The sequence below is a fragment of the Dipodomys spectabilis genome, unplaced genomic scaffold (assembly GCF_019054845.1).
Source record: "Dipodomys spectabilis isolate Male_0828 unplaced genomic scaffold, ASM1905484v1 ptg000374l, whole genome shotgun sequence".
NCBI classification, from domain to species: Eukaryota; Metazoa; Chordata; class Mammalia; order Rodentia; family Heteromyidae; genus Dipodomys; species Dipodomys spectabilis.
In genome coordinates this window covers 695763-714149 of record NW_024871051.1, presented here as the reverse complement: position 1 = coordinate 714149, position 18387 = coordinate 695763, and the positions used below count along the sequence as shown (strand labels likewise).

At 40.9% G+C, this 18387-nt stretch overlaps 1 non-coding gene across 1 annotated transcript; it reads right to left on the bottom strand.

The window, feature by feature from the left end:
* Window positions 1-4747: 4747 nt before the first annotated feature.
* On the bottom strand, window positions 4748-4910 carry LOC122096484. The gene has a single exon (XR_006145315.1). It is a non-coding gene; the product is annotated as a U1 spliceosomal RNA (small nuclear RNA).
* Window positions 4911-18387: the final 13477 nt, after the last annotated feature.

Below are 18387 nucleotides of genomic sequence, written 5' to 3'. Positions count from 1 at the left end.
TATGACAGATCTAAATGTAATGGGAAAGAGATATTTATAATGATAAACTTCTACTGAAGAACCCAATTTTTTCTTGTTTTTTTTTGTGGTCTTTGGACTTGAACTCATGGCCTGAGTGCTGTCTGTGTGCATTTTCCCTCAAGGTTGGTGCTCTACCACTTAGATACAGTGCCACTTCCAGGTTTGTGATAGTTTGTTGGAGATAAAGAGTCTCAAGAACTCTGACCTCCACACACTAATTTCTAATTGCAATTCTCAGATTTCACATTCCTGAATTGGTAGAATTAGAGGCCTGATCCACCAATGCCGGGCTAGAACCTGAGTATTTTCACCATTGCTCATTGGAAGAGTTCAATTCTTTTTCCTCCAGAACACTTACCAAGCACAGTTCTCTCTGGATGGTAATCAAGCAAATACAGAGGCACCAGTAGCTCACACCTGTAAATCCTAGCTACTGAAAAGTCTGAGATATGAGGATAGTGGTTCAAGGCCAGCCCAGACAGGAAAATCTGGGAGACTTTTAGTCCCAATTAACCACAAAAAAATGCCATATGTTGAGTTGTGGCTCAAGAAGTAGAGCTCTACCTTGATCAAATACCTCAGGGATAGACCTCAGGCCCTGAGTTCAAGGCCCAAGACCAGTGCACATGCAAACACACACAATTTAATAACATGGTTCTCAAACCTAGCAAGGTGCCATCCTAATCCATTAATGTCATGCTTTGTTATGAGAACTGGAAAAGTCTAACGTCTGGCGTGGGCTGGTAAACAGCATCTGGACATAGTAATTAGCTCACAGCCAGTCAGACCAACCCAGACCGGAAGCAAGATTGAGGTGGTACAGGCACATGGCCCCTACTCCCCTATTCACCCAGACTGGAATCAGGAGTGAGGTGACACAGGTAAGCAGCCCCCACTCACTAAGACCGGAAGACAGAGTAAGGTGACAAGGGCACCAAGCCCAGACTTATCCAGCCAGGAAGCAGTAGTGAGGTGATGCAGGGACATGGCCCCTACCCACCCAGACCGGAGGCTGTCGTGAGGTGACACAGGCAGCATGGCCCTTACTCCCCCACTCATGCAGACCAGAAGCAGGAGTGAGGCGACACAGGCACGTGGCCCCCACTCACCTAGAGTGGAAGCAGGAGTGAGGTGAAACAGGCATGCAGCCCACACTTACCCAGACTGGAAGTGGGAGTGAGGTGGTGCAGGCACACGGCTCCTACCCACCCAGACCAGAAGCAGGAGTGAGGTGACACAGGCATGCGGCCCCTATTCATCTAGCCAGGAAGCAGAAGTGAGGTGATGGTCGCATGCCACACCAGAGGCATGATCCTAGCTTTCCATGGCAGCTCTCTTCTCTCCCAGCCTTTGTGAAGGGCTGCTAGGTTCCATGATGCACTCCGGAGGTCAAGGGGCTGGAGCCAAGGTTGCTGCTGCCTCCCCCAACTGTTACTCCACCTGCTGCAGCTATGGTAGCAAATTTAATAAGTTCTAATTCACAGACCATATACTATGAACTATTAGTGTCTTCATGTACCATGTTCCAATTGCTAGTCACTTAATTGTATAGTTGCCAATGTCTTAAGTGTTCACTGGCTTATAAATATGCTGGAATGGAAATCCTAATATCACTGATGTCTTTTAATTTCTAGGAATGATGATTTTGAAATGACCCTTTCTGAAGAGAAGAGGAGGGGACATAGACTCAACTGTTCAAGAGTGCCTTTGGTTGACACTCTATTGGCCCAAGAATGAGTCGACACAGCTGGTATCCAGTTGTTTTGTGTTAGTCTTTGGGTCATGTTTTCTGTTTGGCTTTGGAGTCTTAGGCTTCTCTTTGTAGACACAGAAGATGGGAAAGTAATTGCCAAGGCTTACATAATCAGGAGCCATTTACTTCCTGCCCTTCTGAAATGGCATCTCACTACATAGCCAAGATGGCCTTGAACTTATTTTGCTTCTGCTTCAGCTTCCCAAGTGATGGAATTACAGGCTTACCATACCATGCCGAGCTATCTCTCATGGACCATTTGAAATAGAAAAATCATGACATGTGTGCTTTATCTACTAAGAGACTTGTGCAAAGACCAAATAATTTACAACCCTGTTGTTAAGAATATAGACTCATATTCAACTGAATTTCAAATTCAATTTTGGTTTCTTACCTGCTTTGGGTTAAAGAGGTAGACACTACATCACTGAGTTTTATTCACTTGTACAGAAATGTGGATGGTGCCAGGGACAGGTGGCTCATGCCTATAATCTTACTCAAGAGGCTGAGATGTAAGGATTGTGTTTTGAATCCAGCCCGGGCAGAAAAGTCACCATTAGAATAGGAGGACAAGAGCCAAACTGATGAGCCAGATACTCTACTGAAAAATGGTTTAATATGGTACATTGTTTCCCACATGTCAGTTTGTCATTCTGCTTCTAGTCAGAAAATTTATAAGGCTCAGAAAAGGACTCAAGCTCTCTGTTAAACCATACTGTAGCCATTTTGATTTTTATTAAAGGAATAATCAATTTAGACATTGGTAGCTCATGCCTATAATCCTTGCTGCTTACGAGGCTGAGATCTGAGGAACATGATTTCAGGCCAGCCCAAGCAGAAAGTCCATGAGACTTGTCTCCAATTAAGCAGTGATAAACCCAGAAGAAGAGGTATGCCTTAATACAGTATTATTCCTAAGGAAAAAGCTTTATTTAAGCTGCCCTAAAACTTCGGGTCATATGTTGGGACATTGCCACGTACAATGCTGCTGGACCCTGCCTTCCTTTGGTGTGTTTGCCTAGAGCCTGGCTTTCACTCCTGTGGATATAGGCTGTTTAGCCCACAACCTTGGGGGTGGCATCATCCGTGTATGGAATATACTGCCCAGACAAAAACCTATGATGGAAGCAATGATTGACAAGGTGTTAGTCCAAAGTTACAATGGTAAGGATGTATTCTGTTTAGCTTTTTTCTTTAGTTAATTGCTTTTTAAAGTTTATCTGCTTATTTAATGTACTTTAGGAAATCAAAAGTTAATATTTGGAATTTTTGGTGCAATTTGCAACTAGGCAAGTAAGAGCACCCATTGCCCCCAAATTCATCATTTAAAATTATTAAAACTCTGTTCAGATGTTTTAGTCATCAGAAATTTGAGCCAGGGATGGGAGCTCACACTTGTAATGCTAGCTGCTGGGTCTTGACAGATACAGAGAGGATTATGATTTGATGTTAGCCCAGGAAAAACATTCAAAATATTGGATCTCAATCAATATTGAACCCAATGCATTGTGCTTCTTATTTCATCTACTCAGAAAGGGTAAAAAGAAGGATTATGGTCTATGCTGGCCTGGTCATAGACATAAAACCCTACCACAAAAATAGCTAAAGCCAAGCCAGGCGCAGGTGGCTCATGCCTGTAATCTTAGTTACACAGGAGGCTGAAATCTGAAGATCACAGATCAAAGCCAGGCCAGGCAGCCCAGTGAGACTCATATCACCAATAAACCACTAGAAAACCAGAAGTGGTACTGTGGCTCAAACAGTAGAGCCTTCACCTTGGGCTGAAGAACTCAGGGACAACACCCAGGCACAGAGTTCAAGTTACATAACCAACAAAAGAAAAATGAGGACTGGGAAGGTGGTCAGTGGTAGAGCGCTTGCCTTGCATGCCTGAGGCCCTGGGTTCGATTCCTCAGCACCACATAAGCAAAAAGAAAAAAGCCAGAAGTGGTGCTGTGGCTCAAGTGAAGAGTTGAGGGACAGTGCCCAGGCCTAGAGTTCAGGCCCCACGACTGGACCCCCCCCAAAAAAAAAAGAAAGAAAGAAAGAAAAATAACTAAAGCCAAAAAAAGCAGGTGTATGGCTCATCTGGTAAAGTACCTACCTAAAATGCATGAGGCCCTGAGTTTAAGTTCTAGGATAGAAAGGGGGAAAGGATGTGAAGGAATAGAAGGAAGAAAAGAAGGAAGGGAGGAGTTATTCTGTATATTGTACTTGCCTAGCTATTTCATTAAGGTGGCTTCTCATTCCGTTTTTTTTTTTTTTTTTTGGTCGGTTGTTGGGCTTGAACTCAGGTCCTGGATCCTGTCCCTGATCTTTTGTGCTCAAGGATAGTGCTCTAACACTTTGAGTTACATTGTCACTTATGGTTTTCAGTGCTTAATTGGAAATAAGAATCTCATAGATTTTCCTTCCTAGGCTGGTGTTGAACCTTGATCCTCAGATCTCAGCCTTCTAACTAGCTAGAATTACAGGTATGAGCCATTGGCTCTGGTCACTCATTTGTTTTCTTTCTTTTTATTTGTAAGTCATGGGACTTGAACTCTGGGTACTGTCCCTGAGCTCTTCAGCTCAAGTGAAGTGCTCTACCACTTGAGCCAGAGCCCACTTCTGGTTTTCTGGTGGTTAATTGAGGATAAGAATCTCATGAGCTTTCCTATATGGGCTGGCTTTGAACTGCAATCCTCAGATCTCACGATTACATGTGTAAGCCACCTGCACCCAAATTCCTCATTTATTTTCTCATGGTGAGTTCAAGCTGATTTCTCTACTCCTTGTAGTTCCTAGCAACTACAAAGTAGTCCTAGAGGTACCTCATCGTTTATAGTAGTCCTTAGGACCAAGTGACTGCTGAGTGCAGGAAAGCAGATGAGGCCAATATAAAATACAATGCTATCTATCTATCTATCTATCTATCTATCTATCTATCTATCTATCTATCTATCTATCTATCTATCTATCTATCTATCTATCCAGTGGAGAGAACTAACACAGTCCCCCACTACCACAAATTATACAGTCGAATTTCCCACATTTGGGGAAATCTCAGGGGTCAGCACATCTGAAGTGCAATAGATAAGCCTGGCCCTGGAAAACCATCTTCATGACCATAGTATCTCCCCTGCCAGGTAAGTAAGAAGTGCCAGGTAAGTAATAAGGCTGACTTGGTATTTAAAAAACTAACAAACACATGAGAGTAGTTCACATTTGTAATCCTAGCTACTCAGAATGCTGAAATCTGAGGATTAAGCTTTAAATACTAGATAAATTTTGCTGAATTTTTATTAAAGCTCCTTTGGTGTTTTTAATTGAAGGTTTTATTTATTTTCTTATTTTACTGTTTCTTACTGTGACTACCAAAAAGCTGAGTGACTTCCGTGGCTTGTATTCCTGGATTACTTTGGAGGTGCTCTAAGACTTCATCAGTGGCCAGACTTGTTCTACTCAGTGGAGTAGCCAGCCACAAAGTTGTAAGTGACAATACTTACAGTAAGCAAAATTACATAAAATTAAAAATTCAGACACACAGTTACACTAGCCATATTTCAAATAAAAATAGAATTCAAGTTTCAGTGAATGTTAGTAAAGTTATAATGCATTCATTTTATCTGTGTCCCCTGTCACACTGCCACAGAAGAATGGAATACTTAGGACATATCATGTGACTCCCAAAGCCTGGATGTACTTACTCTGTTCCTTTACAGAAAATGTTTGCCTGACCATGTACCCTAGTGAATATCATTTATTATGCAGAGCTACCCTCTTTTCTATATGCTGTTATTTCTCCCTATCCTTTTCTCCCTCCCTCTCTCTTCCCTCACCCAATCCCTCCCTTTCCTTGTTTTAGGGATCAAAACTCATGCATGGTAAGTTGCTAAGCTGAATCTCAGCCCTGTGTATGATTTTGTGTTTGGTGAGGGGGTACTTTTTCAGGGCTTGAACTTTGGCTCTGGACACTATCTCAACTTTCTTCCTCCCTCCCTCCCTTCCTTCCTCCCTTCCTTTCTTCCTTCCTTTCTTCCTTCCTTCCTTCCTTCCTTCCTTCCTTCCTTCCTTCCTTCCTTCCTTCCTTCCTTCCTTCCTTTCTTTCTTTCTTTCTCTCTTTCATTTTGTCAGTCATTGGGCCTGAACTCTGAAATCTGGGCCTGGTCACTGTCCCTCAGGTCTTTAGATGAAGGATAGTGCTTTACCATTTGAGCCACAGCACCACTTCTGGCTTTTTCCGACTTATGTGGTGATGAGTAATGGAACTCAGGGCCTTATGCATGCAAGACAATCACTCTACCCCTAAGCAACCTTCCCAGCCCTCATTTTATTTTAAAAATAAAATTCAAAACATGCCTTTTATGAATCCTCATTCAATTTATTGAAACATAGTATATATTCTTTAAGCTGTTTTTAAAATATTTTTAGTGTAAAAATATTGTACAGAAGGTTTACAGTTACATGAGTAAAGTAGTGGGCACATTTCCTAGTGAGCATTGTCACCTCCTCCTTTCTTTTTCCCCAAACATCCTTTCCCTTCCCACCTTCCCAACACCTCCCATCCACCACAAAAGTTGTAAAGTTTGTTTTCAACATAGTGTTTTGTACATCTCATTGTTACAATGGGTTAAACTGTATCCTTATTTAAGCATCTTGTTATGTACATATAAGACGCAGGTCACCAGAAACAAATACAGTGAATACAGAGTAATACCCTGGAGGAAGAACATACCAGAGAAACAAAAAAAATCACATAGTACATTATAAATATGTTAAAAACAATAGCAAGGAAGAAAAAAGCACTTGAGTTACTATCTTGAGGTTTATTTCACTTAACATCATCCTATACGGTCATATGTACATAACTTTTGATTTTTTCTTCTTGTCCTAGACATATACTAGTTATTGAAAAAAAAGGGAAACTATAAGACCTACGTTTTGGGGGGGCCTGGCCTACTTCACTTAATATAATTTTTTCCAAGTCTTTCTATTTCCTAACAAGTGGGGTGATGTAATTCTAATGGAGGCATAGAATTCCATTGTGTACGTGTGTGTGTGTGTGTATAAATATATATATATATATATATATATATACATGTATATGTATATATACATATATATGTCACATTTTCTTGATCCATTTATCTACTGAGGGACACCTGGGCTGGTTCCATATCCTAGCTATGGTAAATAATGCTGCAATAAACAATTGTGCTGGTAGCTTTAATATAGCCTTGTTTGCGATCATTTGGGTAAATGCTCAAAAGTGGGATTTCTGGGTCATAGGGAAGCTCTATGTGGAGTCTATTGAAGAATATCCATACTGCTTTCCAAAGGGGATGAACAAGTTTACACTCCCACCAACAATGCAGTAAGGTTCCTTTTTGACCACATCCCCTCCATCATCTGTTATTATTAGAGTTCTTGATTATAGCCATTCTAACTGGGGTGAGGTGGAATCTCAACATTGTCTTGATTTTCATTTTTATTCTTCATGTGTCTATTGGCCATTCCTATTTCCTCTTCAGAGACCTTTCTCTTTAAGTCTTTAGCCCACTTATTCATGGGGCAGTTGTTTCTTTGAGGATTTGTTTTTGGGGAATTTAATTTTTTGAGTTCTAAATATATTTTAGATATGAGACCCTTGTCCATTGTATGGCTAGTGAAGATCTTCTCCCAGTACTTGGGCTTTCTATTGATCTTGCTAGCTATGTCCTTTGCCATGCAGAAGCTCTGCAGTTTCATGCAATCCCATTAGTCCAACTTTTCTATGATTTTATGTGTTTCTTGGCCTTTATTAAGAAATTTTCGGCATGTGCCAAGGAGACCTAGAGGTTTTCCTCTTCCTTCCTGTAATGGTTTCAGGCTATCTCCTTTGACTCCAAGGTCTTTGATCCATTTGGAGTTGCAGGGTGCTATATAAGGATCTAGTTTTAGTTTTCTACAGGTGTGAAATATAGTATATATTTTATAAGTCTTTGTCCATCTCTCTAGAGGCCTCCACAAGTTTATATGTATTTGTAGCTTGGGAAGGGAAATAAGATTTAAATCAGGACAGTAGGAGGCTATGGTTTATAAGGCTCATTTGAGACCCTTTTGGAAGGAATGTTGACTTTTTCCATCTGATATCCTACAGATGACAATCTTGGTACAGGTATTGAGTAGACTGTCACAGGATGGGAAGCTTGTACTGATTTCTCCTGACTTTCCCCTGGGGACAAAGAAGGTGAAGTAGCCATAGGCATGAATCTGTAGGGGGATTGCAATTTATTTGTACTGACTGTGTATTTCTAATTACTGTTGCCACAGGCCAGTGGGTGAAAGGTTTTTTTTCCTTTCCTACTCTAGCTGTAACTAGTTATTTTTCATTTTTTAAATTTTATTTTATTGTAAAGAGTCTATAGAGGGGTTAGAGTTACATAAATAAGGCAATGAGTACATTTCTGGTCAAGCATTGTTACCCCTTCCCTTGTTTTTCTTCCACTATCCCTTACCTCCCCCACCTCCCACACTCCTCTCCTCCCCACCCGAAGTTGTAAAGTTCATTTCCAACATACTGTCTTATGGGTGTCATTGTTGCAACGGGTCATCCTGTGTCCTTGTTTTAGCATTTTGTTATTTCCCTTCCCCTCCCCAAATTAGAAAAATGTATCTACAAGATGCAGGGTATCAAAGTCAAGTACAGTGACAACAGGGGATATACCACAGGGGGAAGAATATACAAAGGAAACCAAACACTTACATAATAAATCTAAAACAAAAACAACAAATGAACCCCAAGATATAGTAATTTGTTTTTATAGGACAGTTATTCTAAAACTCCCTAGACATCTTAAGTTTGGACTATTTCTTTTTTTTCTGCCAGTCCTGTGGTTTGAATTTAGGGCACTCTACTGCTTGAGTCCCAGAGCACCACTTTGAGCATTTTCTGAGTAGTATATCTTATATAGAGTGTCATAACTTTCCAGCTTAGGCAGGTTTCAAATAATGATCCTTAGTTCTCAGCTTCCTGAGCATCTAGGAGTACAAGTATGAGCCACTAGGACCTGCCTTGAATAATCCCATAGTTTTAACTACAGCTGTTTTCATATCCCCTACCAACAATGCTTTCTCATACTTTTTAAAGTTATCTCTAAATAGCTTAGGAAGGAGTTTGAGCATTGCTTAATCATTTTTTCACTTTCATTAGTATATACTAGTTGCACACACTGAGAGGTTTGATGGAGTTACTTCCACACACGCATATGATATACTTGCTCACATTCATCCTGACATCCCAGTGCCCAGCCCTTGAATTCAAGGCCCAGAACTACTGTGTACATGCAAACATTCACGGAGACACACACACACACACACACACATACACACACACACACACACACACAGCAGAACAATTAGCAAAGGTTGTACTATGGATCAGGAACTGCAAGGAAACATGGGAAGGTAGATTGTCTTTTCCCAGTTTCTCTGTCTTCCTCCATTCTCTGCTTTTCCTCAGAACAACTCAAGCCCTCCACACCTCGCTTCTGTCTGTTTGAACACCCTGAGCCTGGCTTCCAGTATGCCATTCATAGGGAGCTGCCCTTGCCTGAATAGATGGTCCTCAAAGTAAGCAGACGGTCTCAGGTTATATTTTATTTTTCCATTTGGATTGTGAATGCAGGCCCTGAGACCATAAGCAGCATCTTGAAGTGTATGGACAACTGTTTTGAGCTACAAAACTCACCTCAGAAAACAAGCAGAGGAAGTGGGATGCAAAATACACAACCTGAACCAATAGATCTATAGGTGACTGAGAGCCAATTTCCACATTAATGGCGTGAATATAAGGGTGAGTCCATTTGAAGACAGGTCTCCAACGATTTCATGGGACCCCATGGACAAGACACGTGTGTGTGTGTGTGTGTGTGTGTGTGTGTGTGTGTGTGCCTGAAGGCTGGGCTGAGGCTCAGGCTGAGGCTGAGTGCAACCTGCCCTTATGCCTTTTTTGCTGCTCTACCACTTCATCCACAGCTCCACTTCTGGCTTTTTTGGTAATTGATTGGAGATGAGATTCTGATGGACTCTCCTACCATGGCAGGCTTCAACTATGATCTTCAAATCCCAGCCTCATGAGTAGCTAGTATTAAAGAAGTGAGGCACTGGAACCTGTCAGGAAGCCTCTTAAATAACAGAGCTATTTTTAGGGAGACAGGAAACACCTCAGTCCAAAAGATGGTGTTGAGTTTACATGTTTTAAAAGAAAAAAATGCACTCAATAGTGAAGTGTGAAGTAATATTGAAGGAAAGAAGACAGCAAACTTTCATAAATCTGGTGTTGTGAAAGCCCATCAGACATGAGTGTTTCATATAGGAATCAAAATAATATCTATGTGGCAACATTGAGACTCACCCATGTGGTCACGTGAACTGGTTGAAGACCTATTCTCAGACCGACTCACCTTCAAAAGTCTGGGATTCTGCTCTGTGGAAGATGTTTCCCAGTCACACTTGTAAGTCTCTTAGTTCTGTTTTCCACACTTCTCATCCCTCATTCTTAGTATTCACCAAGTATCTTTTCCATTGCTGCTCCAGAAGATGCTTTCAATGTCACTGTAAGAAGTGGCGCTGTAGCTCAAATGGTAGAGCGCTCGCCTTGAGCTGAAGAGCTGAGGTACAGCGCCCAGGCCCAGAGTTCAAGCCCCACGGCCAACCAAAAAAAAAAAAAAAAGAATCTTTGGGGCTGGGAAGGTGGCTCAGTGGTAGAGCACTTGCCTTGCATGCTCGCGGCCCTGGGTTCGGTTCCTCAGCACCACATAAGAAAAAAGCTGGAAGTGGCGCTATGGCTCAAGTGGTAGAGCACTAGCCTTGAGCTGAAGAGCTGAGGGACAGCGCCCAGTCCCAGAGTTCAGGCCCCACGACTGGACCCCCCCCCAAAAAGAAAGTAATATCAATGTCACTGTAAGAATTCATCTAATAAGAGAAACTTGTTTGGAGAACTTTAATACTTATACTAATAATATCATTACTAATAAAGAGTATTATTCAAGAACTACTTTAAGATAAATAAAACGATTCGGAGCAGTTATGTAGTTTGGATATTAAATCTGATAACACACATATATTCCTAGGCCATTACAAATCTGTAGTTACTTCAATCTTACAATACAAATGTTCTTAAGAAAGAAAGTGTTGATAATATAAGCAACCCAGTAGTTGTTGAATGAGATAAATATAGTGAGGACTTCTGTTGAGCTAGTACACACTGGTTCTTGCTCTGAAAGCATCACCTATCTGTTCTGAGAGCCAGTCAGGCTTACGTAGGACACATGCTTCCGGATGACAGACCTGCCTGGCATTCATTGCCTAAGTCCATTCAGGCCCACAGCCCATAGGCAATATAGAACAATCTTCAGAACAGTCATCCTGACTTTAAAGTTCAAGCCTCTAATCCTAGCTCATCAGCAGACTGATGTCTGAGGATTGTGGTTCAAAGTCACCCTGGGCAGCAAAGTCTGGAAGACTCTTACCTCCAGTTAACCACATAAAAGCCACAGTGGAAGGGATAAACTGAGAGCAAGGGAAGGGGTGTAATTGTCCCCCAAAAATGTATTCATTACCTGACAACTGTTTAATTTAACTGACTTAACTGTTACCCCTCTGAACATCATATTCCTAATAATATTTTTTTTAAGAAAAGGAAAGATGAGTCTGTGAAGGTGGCTCAATGGTAGAGTGCTTTCCTTGCATTCGTGAGGCCCTGAATTCAATTCTTCAGTACCATATAAGCAGAAAGAAAGCTGGAAGGCACACTGTGGCTCAAGTGGTAGAGCACTAGCCTTGATCTGAAGAGATGAGGGACAGTGCCCAAGCCCAGAATTCAGGCCCATAACTTACAAAAAAAATAAAGAAAAGGAAATAAAAAAGGAAGAGTATTGCTGCCAGGCTCAGTGGCCAAGCCTGTAATCCTAGCTATTCATGAGGCTGAGGATCAGTGATTGAAGCCAACTTGGGTAGGAAAGCCTGTAGGACTTTTATCTCCAATTATGTACAAAAAAACCTAGAAGTAGAGTTGTGGCTCCAGTGGTAAAGCAGTAGCCTTGAGGGGAAAAACATAAACTACAGGGATAGTATCCATTTCCTGAGTGCAAGCCCCAGAAAGGCACAGAATAAAAGAAGGAAAGACACTATGAACTTGGTTTATCGGTACCTGAGATGTCCTTGTTAGAGACGATTATGGACTGAAACTCTGAACAGGGCATACTAGGTCTGGCATTTTTTCTGCACAAACTGTGTGCACAACCATCTTAACTCCTTCGCTATTCTATACTTGCAGGTTGCATTATCTTCTCACCATGGAAGAGGTCCAGTATTTACTTTCCCTAGGGTACCTGCTTCCTTGTCTTCTGCTCTTTATTCATGGACAGCAGTATTTTAACTGAGAATGCAAGGAGGAGGATTGGCAAGGCCTTGAAAAAGAGAATTTGCTAGAAGTGGGTGAGACGGTGGTGATAATGCCCAGGACCAGGTGAGCATTTTGGTGATGATTGGGCATGGTGTGTCATTCTTTATCAATATGCTGAGGGGCCATGGGCATGAAGAGGAGGCCTCAATGCCTCCTGGGGTCATTCAGATTACACAGATATAAGACAGCTAATCTTCCTCTCACTTTCCCAGCATGGAGTTATGGGCCCTGCCTGGAAGGGGACTCATGCCCAAGTACTGACAGCTATCCACACAACATCCAGTTGTGTCCTCTACGTTGTTACTACATTGAGAGCAGTGCAGCACAAATCACATGGAGCATGTCTAAATCATTAAAGGGATGGGAAAGTGGTTCTATGTTATATGGACCAAGACAGACAGAGAACACCATATAAGTTCCCTTTCAGAGTCCCCACTTCTGTTCAATGGCCAAGAGAACATACAGGAAAACCTCCAGAAGGAGGAGCTATGTTCCTAACCTGGACCCTTCACTGCATGATTTCCCACAGCTTATGGATACAATAAAACTAAATCTCTCCAAGATCAGGCATGAAGTCTCTCAGAGACCATTGTCCACATCTGTGAGGAGAGCATAGGAGGTAAAATGGACTGTCAGGGAGGGGAATAGCCACAGAGTGTCTCCGTGACATCTCTGGCATCCAGTATTCAGATAATTAGGGAAAGGTTATGAAAGCATATTTGGTGTGGATAATGAATCATTGCAGCAGGTGGCACAGAGGATGGGAAAGCTAGTTGAAGAGTACATGGGTCCCATCAAGTCCCAAGATGTGCAGATCTACCATCAAGAGAGCTGGACATTATGTTGGATATGTTACATGATAGCCTTTGCTAATGCCAGGTCTTAGACACGTGTTATACTACAGCGACTCTGCTGTCTACTACCACAAATGCATCACCAAGATCATCCTAAGGAAGAACTTCATAGACATTATCATCTGATTGTGTGTGGGGTCTGGGGTGGGGGGGGTGTATGTGTGGACACTAGAGATTCCACTTTGGGTCTGGACAGTGCCCCTGAGCCTCTTTTGCTCAAGGCTTGTACTATAGCTCTTAAGCCACAGCTCCACTTTCAGCTTTTTTGATATTTTATTGAAGTCTCACAAGTATTTACTTACAAGATAAACTTTAATTATGAGGTGATATGATTTTAAGGATGATATACTACTATGCAAATGCAATAAATAAAAATGGGAGGTAAAAAGACACTCTAAGGAGTATATAGGAAGTTTTATGAAAGCCATGAGTGACTTAAACAGCAGTGCTAAATTTTTTGTCCTGTATAAATGAATGAAGTCAGTTATTTCTGTTTAAATGTATAATGTTATTTTTCTCTTTTTACTGTTTGTAATCCATACTATTAATATTAATAGGTGTAGGAGACTCAAGCTGAGCTGTTGAACCTGGAAAAGGTTTGAGAGGTTGGAACATCACCTGAATAGTACTCAGAAAGCTGAGAGCTGACTATGCAAAGGTTAAAACACAGCTCTGTGAAGTAAGCCAAGCCCAAAGAAATATAAGTCCCATGGTTTCCCTTATTTGAAATAACTAGTATATGTCTGAGACAAACAGAAACTGTCAGACAAGTTGATGTTACGTGAAATGAACCCCAAGATAAGGATTCAAATGTTTTTTTTTTCTTTCTTGAGATTGTTTCCAACATATTTATAAAATGATTTCTTTGTTGCTTTGTATGTACCTCCCCATGGAATTAGCCCTGCTTTCACTGTAGTTGATGTTGGTATAATTTGTGGAAAGGAAGGAAAAAAAAAACAAATTGTTTAAATAGGGATACTGGTGGACCCATTGCAAGAATGAGATGTACAACACGTTATGTCGAAAAGCGAAATTTACAACTTTGGGGGGGGTAGGAAGAGCTGGAGGGAGGGGTGGGGGGCACGACATGGGGAGGGATGGGAGATGGGAAGGGATAGGAAGGGAAAACCAAGGAGGAGGCAGCAATGCTTGATAAGAAATGTACTCATTATCTTGCCCATGCAATTGTAACTCCTCTGTATGGTATTTTCACAATAAAAAAAAAAGAAATAAATATATAAATAAGGTTACAGGTGACCCCATTAAAACAATGAAATGTATAAGATGTTATGTTGAAAAATGAACTTTACAACTTCGGTAGGGGGTGGGGGGAAGGAAGGGGGGTTGAGAGGGGAAGGGATGGTAAGGGGAAACAAAGGAGGAGGCAACAATGCTTGATAAGAAATGTACTCACTATCTTGTCAATGTAATTGTAACTCCTCTGTATGGTATTTTCACAATTAAAAAAAAAGCACAGCTCTGGAGAGTGTTAAGCTATTGCCCCCTTCCATAGTGCTTTAAAGGCCTTGAAGCCTGGGAGGTAAAAGAATTGACAACTTAACCTAGGAAGCTAGATAAAATAGACCAAATGTCTGGATTTTCTCTAGGTTGCATTCTCCTTTCTCAAAACAAAAAGGGAACCAGTGTTTCTCACTCACTGTGGTGGCTCTGATTGCCATATAGAAGCTTCATTTTTGCATGTATCCATGGTAACCTTCCCAGTGTGAATCCAAATAAATATGATTGCTTGTATGACCTGGGGCCCAAGTGCCAGTAAGCCTTGGGACCCCAGGTCCTCATTGATTTTTTTTTCTTTTTCTCTACACCTGTCCGTGTATTTTCTAATTTTCTTCAGCTTGGTATCCTATTGCACTGCCTTGGGTTGCAATTAGCAACAAATATGAATATTCTTGAGTTGTAAAACATAAAGGCCTTACAAACTTTCTTATCCCAGATGGCTTCACACCACAATCCTCAGATCTAAGCCTTCTGAGTAGGATTACAGGCATAAGCCACTGGCAACCAGCATGCATCTGAAGACTTGATGTCAGTGAGATCTTTCTTGGGGAATGTCTGCACATCTCAGTCCTCCTCAGCTCTGTTCCTTCCTGTTACCCAAACAGAGTCAAACACTTTCACTCCTTTATGTTCAAAATCCTTGAGGTTAGTGAACTGACTTGCCTGCCATGTAGCTCCTTTCTATAAATACAATAGTGGGTTTTACTCCTTACCATCGATTAACTAAATTAACTGGGATCCACACAGAGGTGACATGTCCTTTTCTGGATTGCACACCGTACACCTATGTTTTACTTTATCTAATAAAGTTAACATAACTTACCTTGTTTGAGGGTTCTTAGTTCCCATATTTCTTCCTTCTCATCCCTCTTTCCCTTGCACAGAGGGAAGAACCATTTGGAATTGTGAAGAGTGAGTTTTTAGTCATTTTCTGAAAAGCTTTACCAATGGATCCTGATTTCCAAGTCCTGAGTAACTGGCCTGTAAAGCCTTGTTCTTTAATCTCTCCTCAGCTGACACAAATGACCATATATATCTAAAAAAGGCTTTGGGAAATGAGTTCAGGTTATCAGTTAGGAATCCTTATTACCTGGTCACTGTGCATAAGTTGTTTTTGTTTTTTTGTTTTGTTTTGTTTGAATAGTGTACAATTAGTACCAGAATTAGACTTCCAAGTATTTTTTTTTTAATTCAAAGCTAGCAGGCTCTCTTATTTGAACCACAGATCAACTTCTGCCCCACACTCTTTATCTTTTGGTGGTAAATAGGACAGAAGTTTCCCACAGGAAGCCAAGGGCACTACACAGTATCCTCAAACCTGAGGACTGTGGTTCACAGCCAGCCTGGGCAGGAAAATCAATGAGCCTCCTATTCCCAACTAATCAGCAAAAAGAAGTGGAACTGTGGCTGAAGTGGTAGAGCAGCAACCTTGAGCATAAAAAAAGCTAAGAAAAAAAGTTTTTAAAAAGGTAAGTGAAAAACAGATCTAGCACTAAGACAACCACAAAATAAATTTTTTTAAAAAGTGCAAGAGAGCACAAAGAGTCTTAAAAATGATAAAAATTAACAAGAAACTGGTGGCTCACACTTGAAATTCTAGCTACTCAAAACACTGAAATTGAGCATTACTATTCCAAGCCAACCAGGACAGGAAAGCCCATAAAGCCCATTGTGTGTGTGTGTGTGTGTGTGTGTGTGTGTGTGTGTGTAAAAAGCCCATTTTGTGTGTGTGTGTGTGTGTGTGTGTGTGTGTGTGTGTGTATGAGTGTGTGTGTGATCCTTTCTGGGATATGATCTACAAGTTTTTGCTTGACCATTTCCAATCTTTTGGAGGTTAATTTGAGATAAGAGTCTCATGAACTTTCCTTGTCCCCTGACAATGAACCGCAATCAGTATAAGTCAGGACCTTGTGGGAGTGTCTATACTTACCTCCTACTAACCACCAAAACTAAAAAATGAACCAAATTGCAACTGTTACTAAAGTTTTAGAGCATTCTATCCTTCAGCAGGATTGGTGAGGCCCTAAAAACAAGACAGAGAACCAACAAATAAATAAATGTATTTGAAGAAGAAAAGAGCCAATTAGTTTTTTATAATATAGACTCATATCTTTAATCCAAGCTGAAATGTAAAGATCACAGTTTGAATCCAGCCTGGGCAGGAAAGTCCAACTAACTTCTTTTTGAGTGTGCCAGACATGGGCTTGAACTTGAGGGTTTTTACTCAAGTTTAAAAATACTACTTCCTGTATCATGTGCTTAATTGGAGATGAGACTGATGGACTTTCTAGCCCAGGCTGGCTTTAATCTGTAATCCTTAGATTTTAGGATACTGTGTAGTGCCTTGGTTCCCATGGGACTCTTATTTACTATTAACCACTAAAAGAAAAATAGAGGCGGAAGTTGAGCTGAGGCTCAAGTAGTAGAGCCTGCTAGCTTTGAAATGAAAAACAAAATACCCAACACAAAACAAAACAACCCTCAGCGAGAGTCACTAGGCCTTGAATTCAAGCCTCCCCCCCCCCAAAAAAAAAAGACGTCAGGAGTTGAGTTTTTGTTCCTGCTAGCTTTGAGCAAAAAACAAAAGGCCAAAAATCTCATGGACAGTGAAGTAGTGTGGCCTAAATGTAGAGCCTGCTAGTTTTGATCTAAAAAAAACAAGCCAGGTGCCTCTGGCTCATGCCTGTAATCCTTGCTACTCAGGAAGCTTAGATCTGAGAATCACATTTGGAAGCCAGCCTCGGCTAAAAGGTCCCCTGGTGACTGTTTTTTCCAACTAAGTAGAAGTGGCACTATGTCTGAAAATAGTAGTGTGCCTGCTGTGTCCCTGATGGACAGTTCCTAGGCATTGAGTTCAAGCCCCACAACTGACAATATCAATAAATTAATTAATTAAATACTGAGCATAAATGAGTAGGCCCTAATAATAAAGGACATGAACTTTGAAAAAGGGGGAAGGGACAATCAAATAAATGAAAAGGTGGAAAAGGAGCATATTAAGGCCTTCTAAATCAAAACTGTAATTCTACCTGCTCAGATTACTGAAAACTGAGGACTTTGGTTCAAAGCCAGCCCAGGCAGGAAAGTACAGGAGACATATTTTACTGTGTTCAGTATGGGGGCTTGAACTTGCTATGTTTTGCTCATGGCTACAGGTCTACTTCTTCCAACCTCTCGGTGGTTATTAGAGATAATTGTCTCATTGATTTTCTTGCCCAAGACTGGCATTGAAACATGATTCTCAGATTTCAGTCCTTTCTGTAATGCTCTTGACTTTCTGTTGATATTCTAATCCCCTATTAACCACAAAAAAATGCAAAAGTTGAGCTGTGGCCCAAGTAGTGAAACAAGCTACTATTAAGGTAAAAATAAATAAACCTCAAGGAAAGTCATCATGACTTAATTTCAAGACCTAAGAACCACCACTCAATTAAAAAAAAATAGAACCTCAGTCACTGTGACCTGAGTTTAAGCCCTAGAAAAAGAGCTGCAAAAAAGAAAAACAGTCTGTAGTTTACCTGTGGTCAAAGTTGTAGGTCATGGTAGTTTCAAGGGAAACAAAAAAACAGCATAATAGTTAGTGCCTAATAACAAATGCCAAAAAGAAAGAAATAATAAATAACTGAAAAGGTGAAAGAAGAGGTAATTAAAGATTTGTAAATGTTGACTCACACTTATAATTCTGAATGCTAAGGAAACAGAAATCTGTAGGTCATGGTTCAAAGCCATACTGGACAGGAAAATCCATGAAACTTGCTTCAGTGTGTTCAGTCGAGGGACTTAAAATTGAAGTGTTTTGCTCAAGGCTACAG